The sequence below is a fragment of the Platichthys flesus genome, chromosome 1, assembly GCF_949316205.1.
Source record: "Platichthys flesus chromosome 1, fPlaFle2.1, whole genome shotgun sequence".
NCBI classification, from domain to species: domain Eukaryota; kingdom Metazoa; phylum Chordata; class Actinopteri; order Pleuronectiformes; family Pleuronectidae; genus Platichthys; species Platichthys flesus.
In genome coordinates this window covers 1,198,587-1,215,534 of record NC_084945.1, presented here as the reverse complement: position 1 = coordinate 1,215,534, position 16,948 = coordinate 1,198,587, and the positions used below count along the sequence as shown (strand labels likewise).

The 16,948-nt window shown below is 45.8% G+C and overlaps 1 protein-coding gene across 3 annotated transcripts in view; it reads right to left on the bottom strand.

Moving 5' to 3' along the window:
* The window catches only part of LOC133956654 (serine/threonine-protein kinase BRSK2-like), a 67,385-nt gene that overhangs the window by 34,332 nt on the left and 16,105 nt on the right, over positions 1-16,948 (bottom strand). The gene's annotated exons all lie outside the window — the stretch shown is intronic.

Here is a 16,948-nt window from a genome sequence, read left to right as displayed (position 1 = left end):
ATTCTGTATTTTCTCAGGAGTCTTATGTTTCATTGTGAAGTGACTCAGAAATGTCCACAGCATTCCGTCTCTCTGCAGCCGGGACGACTCCGTCTGTCTCCATCAGAGCTCCGACACCGGGGACTTCACTTCACTTTGAACCAGAGGTCTTCAGACAGGAAGTGCCACCACACATATTCACCTCTTCATTACCTCACGCTGCAGTAACACACACAGAGTCTGTCACAGGACACGACTCTCAGTGTCTGAAAGGGGGGGGGGGGGGGGGGGTTAGGGCCTCTTTCATGTCTCAGGTCGGAGACGAACCTCGTCCCAGGCGACTTCACCTGTTCAAGTTGTGAGAGGAAGTGAAGGGATGGAGGGATGGAGGGGGGGGGGGAGTTTAATCTCAACCTTCAATCTCGATATGGTGCAGCCCTTAGATGAATGAAATCCTCACTATGAGGTCGTAGGGTGTTATACAGTGGAACCAACAAGACGACAATCTATGGTTTAAATGAACCAATAACCAGGTTTGCATTTCCACCTTGTTACTTTGACAGCAGGTCTGTAGCTTGTAGTCAAACTACAGACCTGCTGTCCCCAGAGCTCAAGGTGACGTATTAAACAGACTTTTTAAAAACACCACAGTGCAGTGACATCCCAGTTAAATGCCTCCAGCAGCCAGTGCTGTGTCATCGGGTCCCTGTGACCTCTGACCCTTTGGAATCTAATCACTCACTTTTCACCAGATGTAGTTAAATGAAACAACAGCTTGAGGTCACCGTGACCCTTTGACCTCATCGGTCTGTACAGAGTTCTTTACATATCACGTCCACACGGAACCTGAAGACATAAAAGAAGAATGTCTCTGGCTGCTGAGCAGGAGGACAGAGATAAGAACAGATCAGGGATCAGTCCTGTTTCCACGTCTCCGAGCAGGAAGATCACAGACTTAAGCTCCAGCTTCATGGATCCACTGGGAATTAAAAGAGTTTCTCCACTAAAACCAGATCTCAGCTTCAGTAATGCTCAGTGCAGCTTCTCTCATTATTTCTCAACTGACAGTTTTCATTGTGCGTCTCAGTTATTAGAGTCATTATGATTCCACAGTAATAATCAGCTGAGAAACAAACTGGTTTCCACAGGACCAGTTCACGAGCCTCTTCATCACCTCCGCTCCATGCTTTGTGTTTTATGGACGTGGAGATAATAACAGAACAATAACCGGCAGAAGAAGAGGTTAAATGGAAGATGAATGAAAGTGACCTGACACATTAAACTGAGCAGCTGCGTTCGCTTCGTTCTGAAATGACTCGAAAAACTGCTGCAGGAGTTTAGATATCATTTATGTAAATATGCAAAAAGGTTATTTCTTCAATTATGGCGAAAATAAAATGACAAGATTAAGATGAAATAACTGTATTTTATTGCTGCCTTGCAATAAAGATGATATTAGTTTGCTCACTCACAAATTGATCAATTTATCAACTGGGATCATTAATGCAATATTAATATCTATAGCTGGTGAGGGGCCCTGTTGGTGCTCGATGCAAGAACGTTTCCTCACTCATCTTTCATTTTATTCTCACCTCCACAAAGGAAGCTGCGTTTCTTAAATTGATAGTTTGAAAGTGAAATTACCTCAACACTCTGTGCATCACTGTGATAAATCAACAGCTTCATTAAAGTAAAACAGAAACTTGAGCCTGATGCAGTGAACAGAAGCTGAAGTTCACGAGTAAGAGATGGACAGTCAACATGAGCCAGAACAAGCTTCTCCTCCTGAAGTTAAACCTCGATATGAAACCGTCACCTTCCACAAAGTGAAAAGTGATCTGATCTTCTTTTCAGGTCATAACCTCCCCCACGACTTGCAAGTCAGGAAAGAGCTGATTCTTGTTTTACGATAGAACAAGTTTCTCATATTCTCACTGATTTCCCTCGGAACTGATTCATCGTCTGGTCGATAAAAATCATCCGATCTTAGTTCCTCCCTCACACACCTCATTATCTTCTTTATAACACTATTAAACTTACATTTTTATTTAATAGCTTCCAACTTTTCTCTGTTTTATTGCCTTATTTTATTTTTATTATCACATTGCATTTAAAAAAGTTAAGAAATAAAATCATTGTCCAATATTTCCTTCCTCTTCGTGCTTTATTTTAATTTCTCTGGACGATAACTGGAGATTCTGTCGTGGTCTCGATGGATTGGAAGCAACAAACCAGCTGATGATTATTAAGTTGAAGAAGTGACCAGAGGAGTTAGAGTGAATTAGCATGGCCAGCTGGAAGCCGCTAAAGGGATAGCATTCATGGCTAAATAATCAGAGCTGAGGAAAAAAAACCAACAGCTGAGAGGAAGAATAATTCATGTTTCACACGTTTTTAGTGCAGAAAAGAAAACCTCTGAGATACAGAAGGTCAGTGCAGCAGTGATCCACATGCTCCACCAATCACTGGTCAGGCTGAGACGTCACGATTGACAGCTGAGTTTTTATGTTATTGAATAACTAATCAAAAGATCTGAAGTTACTGTGAGAAGGAACCAGCTCCACAGACAAACAGATTTGAAAAAGTAAAATAAATCCTATCAGCCACTGCACATCTGCTCGTTCTGTTCACGTCAGCCGGGTGATGAGGATGTTTCTGGTCCAGCAGGAGCAGAACCTTTCAAATCAGACTTTTCTCTCCACCTATGACACATTAGCACTGTTTACTTTCCACGGAGAGACGGAACGAAAACTGAGATCAGCAGGACCTTTCTCCTGTGAAGTGACGAGTGTCTGGAGAAGAGAGACGATGTGTCAGAAGTCCTGAAAACACCGGACGGATGAGTTTTGTCCCAGAGCAGCAGAGACGGGCGCTCGTGCAGATCCTCAGAACACGAGGCGTCGATGGTGATCAGTGCTGACGGGTCAGATGTTGTTTGGTGACCTTCAGATGTCACACCCCTCAGAGTGTGACGATCACAGCTGTCAGCGTCCCATCAGACTTCTCTCCTTCACTCACTCAGTCCAGGATTCACATCCATAACGTCTCCTCCACACCATCGAGTCCTCTCCTTGTGGAGACGCACAAATACACAATCTAAATCTAACACGCTCCCTGATCACAATGTGAAACCAAAACTAACCAGATCAAAGGAAACAATGGAACAAAGACATGAAGCTTCAGACGCTCAGTGAGAAAACGTGCAGAGCGAATAATAAACTCATGTTTCTGATTCACATTCACAGAGCGAGTTTCTTTCAAGGCAGCAGCTTCACCATCAGGAGAAATCTGCGTCTTTTCTCAACGACACTCCCAAAACACAAACCCTGCGATTAGCGGATGATAGATAAAGTTCATAAGCTTACAACATATAGGCAGCAGGGGATTAATGGGGTTTGAACGGCTCCCTGAGGAGATCCACTCCACCAGGCCTCACAGAGAGAATCCACTGGAGAGCCGTTTGGCTTCTAGATGAAGAATCATCAGTTCTGAGGAGAAAGGATCCGAGGAGATCGTTAAAGTAAAATGGGATTTTACGATCAAGTAGGAAAATACTTTTTGACTCCGCTCATCATCCGGCAGCAGGTCTCCACCCGTCAGGGACTCGACTGACGAACCCTCTGAAACCTGAGCCGAGGCCTCGTCCCATCTCCACAGAGACGTTTCATTCAGACCAGAGACTCACACAGGAGCTCAGATGTTATTGATCTCACACCTGTCAGCTCATATTCATTCCTCCGCCCTCATATGAAGTAAGAAGATATCGATTCATCCTATAATCGCCCACCTTGTCATTTGATGCCGTCCCGCTTTGTTCCAGCCAATTAATCGAGTCAAGCCCCCCCCACCGCTCTGTAACATTGATGAACTGCTTCTGGTTCAGCAGCGACGGCGAGAGACACGTGGTCGTCCCGGGCTCGCTGTCGGGACGACCACGTGTCTCTGGCTGTCCACTGAGGCTCATGAGATCACACAGACAGAAACATGGATTCAAAGCATGAACTAAGCATCGCCAACACGTTCCAGACCAGTGAGGCATCTGTGGGTCTGAAATGATGGAGGTCTGGTTGGACAGCAGCGTGTCCAGGTGTTCTGTATTGACTCAGTTCAGTGAAGGAGCAGGAAGCTGCGTCCAGGAGTGAAGCCAATGAGACGTTAACCTGAGACAGAGACAAAGACGCTGCTCCTTCCACGGACGGTAAAACTTTACGTGAAGAATCAACTTCACCAACATCTACTCCCTTTGGATGAATTATATTCATCTCTGGTTCTACAGAGAAAGCAAAGCACCACAGAAGAAGTACTGATGGGTTCAGATCCCTGAATCCAGGACCTGGTACTGAATCAATGTGGACCCCAGTGAAGAATTCAATTGATATAGAAACAACGACTGAAGCTCATTAATGTCCGCTGCTCGTTATCTGTCACTCATCAGATCAGAAACACTCGCTGATCATGTGACAGAGGAACTCTCTATAAAGTTTGAAGTTTGAAGTAAGACGAGAGTTTCTCACCTGTTTTCACATCGTCGTGTTGACAGAAGGTCCAAGCCGTCCAATCAGAGGAGAGCATGAGGAGAAGGAAGAGAAGAAGAGACCAATGGTTAGTGCTCAGCACAGAAATCTACCAGGAAACAGATGACGCTACCGCTCAGCTCCGACAGCCAATCAGCTCTCGGCTTCTTGTGCTCTAATGACTCATTCTATTTTCTGTTTGGATATTTGAGCTCATTTCATTCTGCTTCACATCTACAACCACATGTGTGTCAAGGTTACCCCCCCCCCCCCCCTTCTCCCCTGACAATATGAAAGCACAGAATGGGATTTCACCCCCCCCCCATTTCTCCAAATCTTCATCAAACCAGTTCCTTCTTCTCCATTAATGAGGTAATTAATAAAACCAGCTCCGCCTTCTCCTCTGTTCTATTCTGTCAGTGAGCAGGAGGGGGGGAGGAGAGGAAGACGAGGGAGGCCAAGAAAGCAGGTCAGGCCACGAGAGAGAGAGAGAGTGGGAGGGAGGGAGAGAGAGAGAGAGAGAGAGAGGGGGGGGGCTTCATGGAGACTTGACGCAGCGATGTCGGACGCCTTCACTGACGAGCTGCAGCAGATCGATATCGTTCTGTAAATACTTGTTTGATCAGATGTTGGATTCGATTTCCCGCCTGAGTCGACACACATCATCGACGTGAAACCTATGAGCTGAGGGAGACGTCCCACATGTCCCACATGTCCCACATGTCCCACTGACTGAGAAACAACCAATCAGCTGCAGGAAGCCAGAGCCTGGAGTGAAGCACCAGGAGATCCTGGTTCACAGCAGCATCAGATCCTCCTCGTGGTTCACCTGAGAGGTGGAGCAGCATCTCCTGACTGTCTCCGACCAGCCAGAGAAAGTCTGCAGAGAATCCACAGCCTCTCACACCTTCAGTCTGAAGAAGCTTCATTTAAAGACAGGCTTTCAAAGTAAAAGCACAGGCTGGAATAAAGCAGAACTTGTGTTGACAGTGGATCCTGCAGGACGTGAACTCAGAGGAGCAGAGGCTTCAGCAGCCGCTGTGCACAAGTTAGTTTCCCAAGGAGTCGGTCATCAGCACGAGGAGGACGACACACAAACACACAAACACACAACACTGTGGTGTCATGAGGAGTCACGACATCTCTGCCTGAGCTGAAAGTGACCTCAGTGCTTCATCTTTAGACGATTGGAGGAAGTGGAGATGAGTCATCCATCATTACTTTCATCATAATAACTTTATATAATGTAAAAGTTATTACAGCCTTCAGTAGAATACACTAACTTGAACTTGTATTTGAGAACATGTGACTGTAACTGGGGACCTTAACTTGAATCTATTTTTTAACTGTAAAAACCAGAAAGTTAAACTGAGTAAAATTCTCCAGTTTTACTCAAGATCAGAAAAAGGTATAATGCTTTTAATTTGTAATTCAAAATTGTCCTTCTGTCCCTCTGCTGCATGTGTTGGTCGTCTTCTCCGTCCCAGTGAGACAGAGACCATGTCCCACAGACGCTGAGCGCTGCCGACAGATCTCAGATCAGTTTAACAACGTGCCATCAGAGGGAAGTCTCCTCATGACAAGAGGCAGAACTTCAGCTCGTCACTTTAATGAGTGGAAATCTTACGTAACTGGATCGAGGGGGAAGCAGCACCACACAGTAATTAACCCACAGGAGAGAGAGAGAGAGAGAGAGAGAGAGAGAGAGAGAGAGAGAGAGAGAGAGAGAGAGAGAGGGAGAGCGGGGGAACGAGCTCAATCTGAGCAGGACGAGAGGAGGAAGAGGAAAGTGAAGGAAAAGAAGCTTCACATCCTCATTCAGCCACATGATGAAAGGAGAAGAAAAGAGGAGGAGGAGGAGGAGGAGGAGAGACTTGTGACAATACTGAAAAGTGCTGTTGATGCCGAGAGGAAGAGCCAAACTCCCAAACCTATGACGCAAGCCTCCTCCTCCTCCTCCTCCTCCTCCTCCTCCTCCTCCTCCTCTGAAGGCATCACAGTGTCTTGACTCAGAGGATCAGTGGAATCCGTCTGAGACTCACGTTCCTCTGCTGGAGGAGAAACATGGAACCAGCAACATCTCAAGTTTCTCTTTTCTTCATCTAAAGTCATCAATAAGAAACTCCAGATAGCAAATGAACAACAGAGGTTTTTTAACGTCTATTGTGAGACAGTCACCAAACGTTTTGATTTATCTTCCTTTTAATAATCGAATATAAAACAGCTGCTGCCTGAGGAGCAGGAAAAAAAATCTCAAACATAAAATTGAGAAAAAACCCTGATGTCTGAATCTCAGCCAAATGTTTTAAAATGTATTTATTTCCACTTGAATATTGGAACAAACAAAAACACGTTCAGCCTCATGTCCCTGAGAGAGTCTCTGCTCCGAGGCACAGGAGGAAATATCACAATAAAACTAAATCCCTGAGAGTTTCTCAGCAAATTAACCTCCTTTTGTTTGAGGAGGAGTTTCTGGGGGGAGGGGGTGGGGGGTCATGTGCACAGAGACAGTTATGGAAAAGTTTTCTGTCCAAAACAAAATTACATATCCTGAGAAAAGATGTTTTCAGTTTATTTATTATAAAATCGATGTTATTGAAAGTTGAGATGAAAACTGAGAGGACGAAATGTTGAAATGTAATTAATTTTAAAATCTTGTCTTTAAAAAGCTCATTGTCAGACTCTCTCTGATGGTGTCTTTGTTCTGATGGTTTCCAGCGTGTCCAGCTGCTCAGTGGACGGAGTGAGCGCCTCTCGCTGGCCGACCTCAGTATTCACCTGCTGCTCTGTCTCAAGGATCAGACTGTCTCCCAGCTGAACGACAGACAGGTGAACAACAGACAGGTGAACAACAGACAGGTGAACAACAGACAGATGAACAACAGACAGGTGAACGACAGACAGGTGAACAACAGACAGGTGGGACGAGGCGTCTCCTCCTCCTGCTCAGCGTGGAGACACTTTGGATTCAACACCAGTGATGAGCTGGTGATTTCACACCTCCCTCTGTGGCGTCTTTACACAGGAATCCTCTTTTCTTTTTGTTTTCTTCCTTGTGAACGTGATGAATTATTCTCCATCCTGTTCTGGCCACTGGAAAATTATTTCCACTCCCACGACCACCCAGTCAGTCAATGACCTGTGATCTAATCCCACTAACAATGAAATGCAGTTCAGCCTCTTTCTCTGTCATGACGTTTTCATCACGTCTCAGAAAACCTGAGTTTGACTGTGACTAACCCTGACCTCCAGAGGGCGCTCACTATCTGACCTCTTGACCTCTCAGGTGAAAGGAAAGCCGTCCTGAGAGGAACAATCCCGACAGCTGTCAATCAAATCTGCAGCTGCAGTGGTTTTCCACCAGTGGTCGAACGTACAGATCGAGATCCGTGCAGAACACGTGTTCAGAGCCCATACGTGTGCAAAATGACAGGTGTCAAATAAACAGAAATGAAAGTTATGTTTGTCTCATTACTGATGATCCAGAAAATGATCGGTGACTAGAAACCGTGGTCAACAAGACAGAATAAAAACAGTTATTAACCTTCATCACAGACTGGATTCAAATATCTGCTCTTATTGATAAAATGTTCTAAACGTTGAAAAACCCTGAAGCCTTCTGTTGCCTCCGTCTTTTCAATCTCAAGTTAAATTGAGTTCTCGACCCTGGAAACGTGGCACTGGGACTCAGTATCAAATTTCACTTTCTATCACTGTCTCAGTTGTTGCTGCCAAAAAACAATAACCACCGACGGCAAAAAATATCACAACTGTGTCGGCACATGAATTGAATCTGTTGGACTTTGACCCAAGGAGAAAGTGTCCAGCAAACATCCGAGAGACGCTGTGAACTGAAGGATCAGAGGCTGAGCTGCTCCGGGTTTCAACACAGGAGCTGAACCCTCCAGTGAGACCACAGCCTGAAAGAGTCAGATTCATAACACAGTGAAAACTGAACGACTTATCGAACATGAAGCCGGTTCACATGTGACCTCAGTGTGTCGGTGAAGTATTCCACCCTGCAGAGAATCCTCCACCTCCACAGCCTCGAGTCACAGCTTTGTAATTAGTCTGTGACTGTTTTATCACCTTCTCCAGAGACCCCCCCCAACACCACACACTTCCTGTGCAAATTAATTTCCAACATGACTCCGACCTGACTCGCCTGTCAGACCACGGCTGTTAATGAGCCCTGATGTCTTCCTCACCAAAGCACGGCAGTTACTAATATAGCTATGACACACGTGTGACCTCCAACTCCCTGCACACACACTCACACAGACACACACAGACACACACAGACACAAACACAGACACACACAGAGGATGCTGAACACCGGGGCTCTGGAGGACCCGTCAGTGTTTACAGGAGCTCTGCTGGAGGCTGCAGGAGACTTCCTGCTTCTCATCACTCGCTCCATCCGAGTTCAACATGCAATTAGCAGGAAATGACTTTCATCATCAGGGTCATGGCTGCGAGTGGAGTCACATTACACATCACAACCTGAGCTGTGACTGGAACCAGGCTCCCTCTGAAGTCAATGTCCTCAGGGGACGGAGACCAAATGTAAATCTGAGGCACTTTGCTTGTTTGCTGGTTTTAGACTAAGTCTCTTCACGTCTTGTGGTTTGATGGAACAGGCTCATGTGTCCGTCCACAGGGAGCTGCCTTCTATTCTCCAGATCAGAGATCAGTTAATTTAGTAATTTTCAAAAGCAAATTCAAGACGAGAGAAGAAGAAACAGAACTGAAACAATCTGATTTAATCTGCGGGTCTGACCCAGAGGAGCATTCCCCTCCTGACACAGTGACACACTGACTCCACAGAGTAAACTGCTTCACGTCACATGGACTCAGATTCACAGAATAACCAACGTCCTCTCGTCAGGTTCACACGTCTCTCTGTCCTGAAGAGACGACACTGAACCTCACAGCGTCCTCTCGGTCTCTGCTCGGGTTGTCTCATGTCTGCAGCTCCGTTCGCTGAGTCGGCGTCCTGCTGCTGTGACCCAAATACCAGCTTACTGCCTGTCTGCCAGCTGCTGCGCTCTGATTGGCTGGGGCACCACACAGGCGGGGGGGGGGGGCAGAGGAACACAGCTCATCGTTCCCTCAGAATTAAAAAAAGACCTCATATGTAAATGGAAGGACATCGTCTGAGTGTGTTTAATAAACTGCTGTGACATCGTGTGATTATTACCCATAATCCCTCATTCCATCAGAGACATCAGACCTTTAGGTTTCACACATGAAGCACGTCAGGGTTCAGGCTTCGTGCTTTTATTAGAATATATTAATATTTCAGCCTAAACGAAGAAGATGAGAAATTTAAACTGAAACACGGAGACAAAACCTCGGAAGCTGAAGATTTAAAAACAACAACGATGAAGAAATCTCAGTTTCTCTGAAGCATCGACTCTGATCTACCTCCACTTTACCTGAAGAATTTATATTCTGTTCGTGTGGTTTTGTGTTTTAAAGGAATCAACAACAACAATAACAACAACAACAACAACAGCCCAGGGCCTGAAAATCCTCTTCAGGTTCATCAGAAGCTTTTGACTCCGGTTTGGTTCAGAGAGAAAATATGATCCAGAGCCCTGCTCCACAATCCAGGAGAAGAATCTGATCATAACTTAAATCATCAAGAACAACTGACTGGTTGTTTTGTCCAACACCTTTTATATCAGTGAGGTTACACAGATAGCGGGACTACACAAACACTCACACACACACACACACACACACACACACACACACACACACACACACACACACACACACACACACACACACACACAGACACACACCTCAGAGGCTGGTGATACATGGAGTTCCTGTCGACTGCAGATCCCTGAGGACACAGACCTGCTGAGTCCAACAGCTGCTCAGAGTCACTGCAGCCAACACCGTGTCAGCGACAATGAACTGACCATCAACACCAGCAACGTCCGCTCCCACCCACACACACACACAGACACACACAGACACACACATAGACACACTGACTTGCAGCACAGCAACATTTTCATTCAACACCCAAACATCCGAGCCACACAGCTTACAAAGAGCGTCAATCGATATGACAAAGAACTCACTTAAGCCTGCACACACACACACACACACACACACACACACACACACACACACACACATTCAGATACACACACTCACACAAACAGACACACACACAGTAACAGAGACTCTTGCCCAGCGCTGGCAGAGAGGATCAATCCTACTCTGACAAAAACTGAGATGAGCATTGAGGCCCCCCCCCCCCCGTGACCTCAGAGTCATGTGATAACTTCATTATTCACATGGAATCAAACTCTCAGCCTCGGTCAGTGGATTACAGTGGAGCCGTGTCGTCAGAGTTCAACTCCGGTGAAAACGACTCATTGATTTGTGCCACTGACCAGCAGCAGACAGAGGTGACAGTGAGAAGGAGACAGAACAGACAGAACAGACAGAACAGACAGAGGATGATAGAATATGTGTTGTACTCATTAAGACAGAAATCAAACTTCATGATCCATCAGTCATAGAGATGAATTATTTCCTCTCAGGGTCGATAGATTCTTCTTCTCTCTAAACAAACATATTTTCCTCCACATGATTTCCTCAGAGGTTTCAGAAGCTGATTCATTGGAAGAGATTACAATTTGTTTTGCACTAAAGGGAAGAAAAATAAACAACAAACTAAAAAACTGAAGGATCAAACTGCAGGAGTGTGTGTTTGCTTGGGGCTGGAAGGACTCACTACCTCCCCTGCACTAACTGTAAGTGGGAGGAGCCACTGAAAGGTGAAAAGAAACCACAGCTGGTTCATAACACACCAGGTCCTGGAGGCAGAGCACTTCTGGTTCAGCTGCTCACACACACACACACACACACACACACACACACACACACACACACTGTGGTGGTGCCGGCGGCGGCGGAGGTGATTCCTCCTTCACGACGTCTTCAGAGACACTCAAACTATTTTTATCTTCCTCTTTCATCCTCGTTCTCTCTCCTCTCGCTCTTTCACACGCCCGATCAGGCCTGAACCTCTCCTCCACGACCGTCACACGTTCTCCACCTCTTCTGTTTTCTTCTGTTTGAGACAACCCCCCCCCCCCTCCCCTTGCACCTGCATGCATCACTTCCTCTGTGAGTAGAGGTCATTCAGGTTTCAGTATCTTGCTCAAGGACACTTCAGCAGGGGGAATGGGGAGGACTGGGTTTGAATGTCCATGTGAAGTTTCTGCATCGTGTCTCAGCTCCGTCCTCCATCACGTGTCCCTCAGACGTGTGGACATCTCTCAGAAGGTTTGAATCCCGAGCGGCCGCAGGTTCGGTTCACGTCTTCCTTTCACACTTTAACCCTGAAAACCTGAAAAAGCTTTAGTGCAACCGTGTGAATGAACCAGAGGAAGGTTTGGAGCCCCCCCCCCTCGGACTCCCCCCGTCTGACGCAGGTCACGTGATCACGTGCACGGACTGAAACTCAGGTTAATTATGACTCAGCTGCTCCGTGACCAGAGGACAAGCAGACCTGCTCTTAATTGGTCAGATTTACGTAACAGAAACAAGTCGACCAATGACGGACGAGCAGACAACCGCTGTGATGTAACTTCCACTTTGTGAAGAAGAGAATGAATGAGTGGGACAGAGGGAGAGGACGGATCAGATGAGGACCTGTCCTCACTCGTCCCCGGGAATGTCTGATCGATGGTGATCTGATTGGTGGAGCGGAGGAGAGGAGAGAAAGTCACTGAATGACACGACATAACGAATAGAGAGAGAGGAGGAGAGAGAGGACGAGAGAGAGGGGGGAGAGAGAGAGGAAGAGAGAGAGAGGGGAGAGGGAAAAGAGAGAGGGGAGAAGAGGAGAAGAGGAGAAGAGGAAAACCCGATTTGTCACGATCGTTCTTCAGTTGTGTTACCACAGCTCTCTTCATTCTTTGGGTCAAATGAAAAGGAAGTGAATGTTTTGTTTAGTTGATGTTTTAGTGAATCAGTGAAACGTCCTTTTTTTTACAGCAAATAATTATCAGTCAGGAGACTGTGTGTGTTTGTGTGTGTTTGTGTGTAGTTTCAGTAGAAGATGAGTTTACAGGATCTCAGGTTTGTGATGATTCGACACACGAGAGTTTGTCATGTGACTCGTCTGCACAAAAAACAACATGAGAACAACTGTGAGAACGAGAAGGATCTTCCTTTGCATCATCAACCTCCTGCACACACACACACACACATACACAAACACACACACACATACAGACACACACACAAACCTCCCCTTCTCACAGCCGAGTTGAATTTAATTACCTCACCCCCCCCCCACACACACACTCATTATGTCTCTGCTCCCAGAGGAAGAGAGTGAGACTAGAGCGATAAAAATAAAAAGAATTAAGACTGAAAGAAACAGAAAGAGAGAGAGAGCAGGATAAGACATGATGAGATGTGATGATGCTGCGAGGATGAGGAGGAGGAAGAGGAGGTAGAGGAAGACGAAGAAGAGGAGGAGGAGGAGGAGGAGGAGGAGGAGAAAGATCGTTGTCTCTCATTTGAATCCCTTACGACTGTTCTTCTTCATAAAGCGCGATGAGTCATCAGGTCTGAACAGATACTGAGACAAAAAGAGCAAAGGAAGTGAAGAGGAGGGACACAGGTGAAGAACAGACACACACACACACACACACACACACAGACACACACACATTTTAAGAATGACTCATCTCACAGGATGTGAACTCAAACTGTCACATGTGATGTTTGAGTCTAAACAACAAACTAACTATCAGCAGCTGTAACTAACTATTTTAACTAATTATAACTATCGACACTATTTTCTTTTATTTCTGAAGAAGTCGAGCATCTTGATTAACTTATGATGTTGTGACAGAGAAATCACAAATCTACAGTGAGTTTGGAATCAATCAAACAACTGAGTCGACAAAATAAAATATTTGTGATTTTCAAAGCAACAAAAAGGGAAATTCAGAAAAGTCCCACACAAGACTATGGTTATAGAAGCTGGTGTTAGATATACTTATATACTTTTACTAATGTAACTAAATATAGTAACTATAGTAAATTCACCTTATTTCCTGTTTTGGTGAAAAGCTTTGTTTCTATTTTATTCTTCAAAAGAAACGAAGGGATCAACGACAGACATTCTAAAGATGGATTCTGTTCTATGTGGTTTGTGAACCTGGTTTCAGTTGAAGAGTCAGAGACGCACAGTGTGAGAGGATTTAAAAAGTCTCATGTTTGAAATCGTTTCTCACAGAAACACAAACTCTGTGCGACTGAGGCGACAGTTTTGTGTCGACTCTGCAGAGGAACAAAGAATCTGACGTCTGCAGCAGATATGACATCATCCCCCCCCCTCCTCCTCCCGCCACCTTTATTATCTCCTCCTAAAAAAAGAAAACCCTCCTCCTCCTCCTGCTCGTCCTCCTCCTCCACCTCCTCCTCCTCCTCCTCCTCCTGGAGTCTCGTCGCTTTGAAGGTGAACAAATGATCGCCTCCTCGTCCGGCTGCTGATTTCATTCTCTGGGATTTTACAGCTCAATAATGAGTCCTGTTAAAACAACATGGAGTCCGGGCTGCGACTCCTTCTCCACTGGATCTCAGTGAAATATAGAGTCCTGCAGAATCTGATTATTCTCAGCTAGCTAGATAATGATAATATTATTAATAATTCATGCAGCCTTATATACATGTATATATTTAGAGTTTACAGTTAGAATGAAAATAAGATTCCATCGATACAAACATTACATGTGTCCCTGTGAGTGTTGTCATGTTGTGTTGTCATCATCCTGCAGGAGGAACTAATAATAAACTGAAGTTTGACTTCATTATCTCTTCAGAGAGTTTTTATAATTAAATTAGAATGAGATAAGAATCAGAGTCTGATGTTTGGTTTGAGATAATGAAGATAAAAGGTGTTTAGTCTCAGACACCAGTGGAACAACGAGGTGACATTTAGATGAATCATATTAAAGACATCGTCACTGATCAGATTATGTGTCTAATAAAATCACTTCTATTTCTGGGGGGTGAAGAAGAATCTTTCTAAATGTCACAGAGCAGTTTTTCCTTTTCTGGTAAATGTCTCAATCAAACTTGAAGCCGAGAGTCGGACATTTAAAACCCGAGCAGAAGCACAGACTGCTGCTCGGGTGAGAGTCCACTGCACCGGAGACAGAGGACGTCCTCAAAGACAACGAGGACGGACATCACAAAGGACTGATGCATCTGAGCTGTGGGACAGGAGGAAACCAGCAGCTCAACAATCCTGATCCCAGTACAGCTTCAAAACTGGCAGAATACAGTACTGAGGCCAGATGGGATGCTGGGAATACAACCCCCCATAACAAAAAATAACCAGTCTCACACACACACACACACACACACACACACACACACTCACACTCACAGCTCTGATTGGCCTTCAAACACTCTTCATTCAGCTAATGGCGTTCAGTTGGTTCCAGCTCCACAACATTCATCTTAACCTACTTTACAGAAATAATCTACATAAATACTCCACAATCTGCGAGAAGACAAATTACAGGCCCAGGGCAGGAAGCATGTTGTGTGTTTGTGTGTTTGTGTGTTTGCGTGTGTGCATGTTGCTTCCAGACAGGCTGATCAGGAGCTCTGAGATCTCGAGGTACATCAAAGTATCCCCGGCAGTCTGGCTCTGCTTCGTGGGGGGGGGGGGGGGGGGGGGGTGTTAAGTGCACAGGATGCTGCTGCTCGTCCTTTTTACACTCGCCAACACAAACTCTGCCAGATTGAAATTAGCCGGCTTCTCCCGGAGGCGTCTCTGTCTCCTGAAGCTGAAGGTTAGAGAAGAAGTGAAGCGGCAGTGACTCACTGAAGCCTTCAGCACCATGGACAGCTCAACTCATACTACTACAGATACTACTACTACCTGAACAGATACTTCTACTACAGATACTCCTACTACAGATACTCAGTACCTGCAGACCAACGACAGGTAAGACTGTAAGTGAACCTGAGCTGCTTCAGCACCAAGGACAGCTCCTGCTGCTCTGCAGTACAAACAGCAGGTGTATTAATAAAACTACTAAGAATAAGTACATCTAATAATAATACCACTACTACCTCTACCGTTACACAACAGGTACACAACGCACAGGAGCATGATTAGTACTAATAATACTTCTACTATAGATACTTCTGGCACTGATACTAATAGTATTGATACTATTAACATATTGAAAACTTTTCCAGTTTAAAAAACAAACTTGGACAAAATGTCTTTTTTTTAAACGAAGGAGATTCATGCTCAGAAACCAGGATGAATATTATAAAAGCTCAGTGTGAAGGTCAGAGTTCTAACTGATAGAACTTCATCAGTTCTCAGCAGGAAACAAGTGAAAGACTCAATAAATAACTGATATAGAACATGGTGCTGCTCTGTCTGTCCCCCTCATCTCTCATCTGCCTCAACACAAAGTCTCCGTGGGAAACACATGCTGCTGCTGCTGAGTGATCTGAGGAGCTGTGACTCTCTGTGGTCACCGGCTCCCACCGCCACACGCCGCCGCTCCCAACTGACTGACGCTGAGGAGCCCGGCTGCTGAAGGAAACACGGCCACGACCACGGCTGAGCTGAAGGTGTTTCCCCGATCACCAGGTTCGTCCCGACGGCAGTAAACTGGGACAAAGACTCGTCTGCTGCTAATCCCCGACATGTTTCCACCCTGAAAGTGGTTCCTTTCATTATCATCAACACGGTTTATAAAACCACAGCTCTCCCTTTGTCTTTGGGGAATCAAATCTCCTGTGAGCCCCTGGGAAGAAAAACACGACACTTTTATTTTTGTGCCTCCGTTAAATTGGTCGTTCGACTGAAGACAGATCTCTCGTCTTTTCTCTCCATCGATCAGAGAACCACGTTTCTGCCGGAGACTCAGAACGGATTCCCCAAAGTCTGCTCCTGAGTTAATGGGAAAGTGGAGCACCAGTTCATCTGCAGAGCGACGGGGGGGCTTATGAAAAAGGGGGTTTATGAAAAAAGGGGGTTTATGAAAAAAGGGGGTTTATGGGGGTTTTGAAGCTGCTGCTGTGCGGTGTCTGTGTGGTGGTGGTGGTGGTGGTGGTGGTGGTGGTGGTGGTGGGGGTTGGGGGTTAAGCCGTCATTGCTCTACATCCCGTCACCACTGGAACAACGGGTGAGAGGACAGGGGACGTGAGAGGGTTTGATCCCATGACAATCCTTTCTGCACATTCGTCAAAACCAAAGAAAATCCTCAAATAAACAAAAGATCCCCCACTCTGGCTTCCATATCTGCTCCCCCCCACCCCACCCCCACCCGCTCTGTACAGTACATGGCTGCTGTCTTCCACATGTAACCCCCCCCCGCCCTGCGCTCGGTAATCCCAGGGAAAGCTCTGGGGCAGGTCTGCAGGAGGAATGACA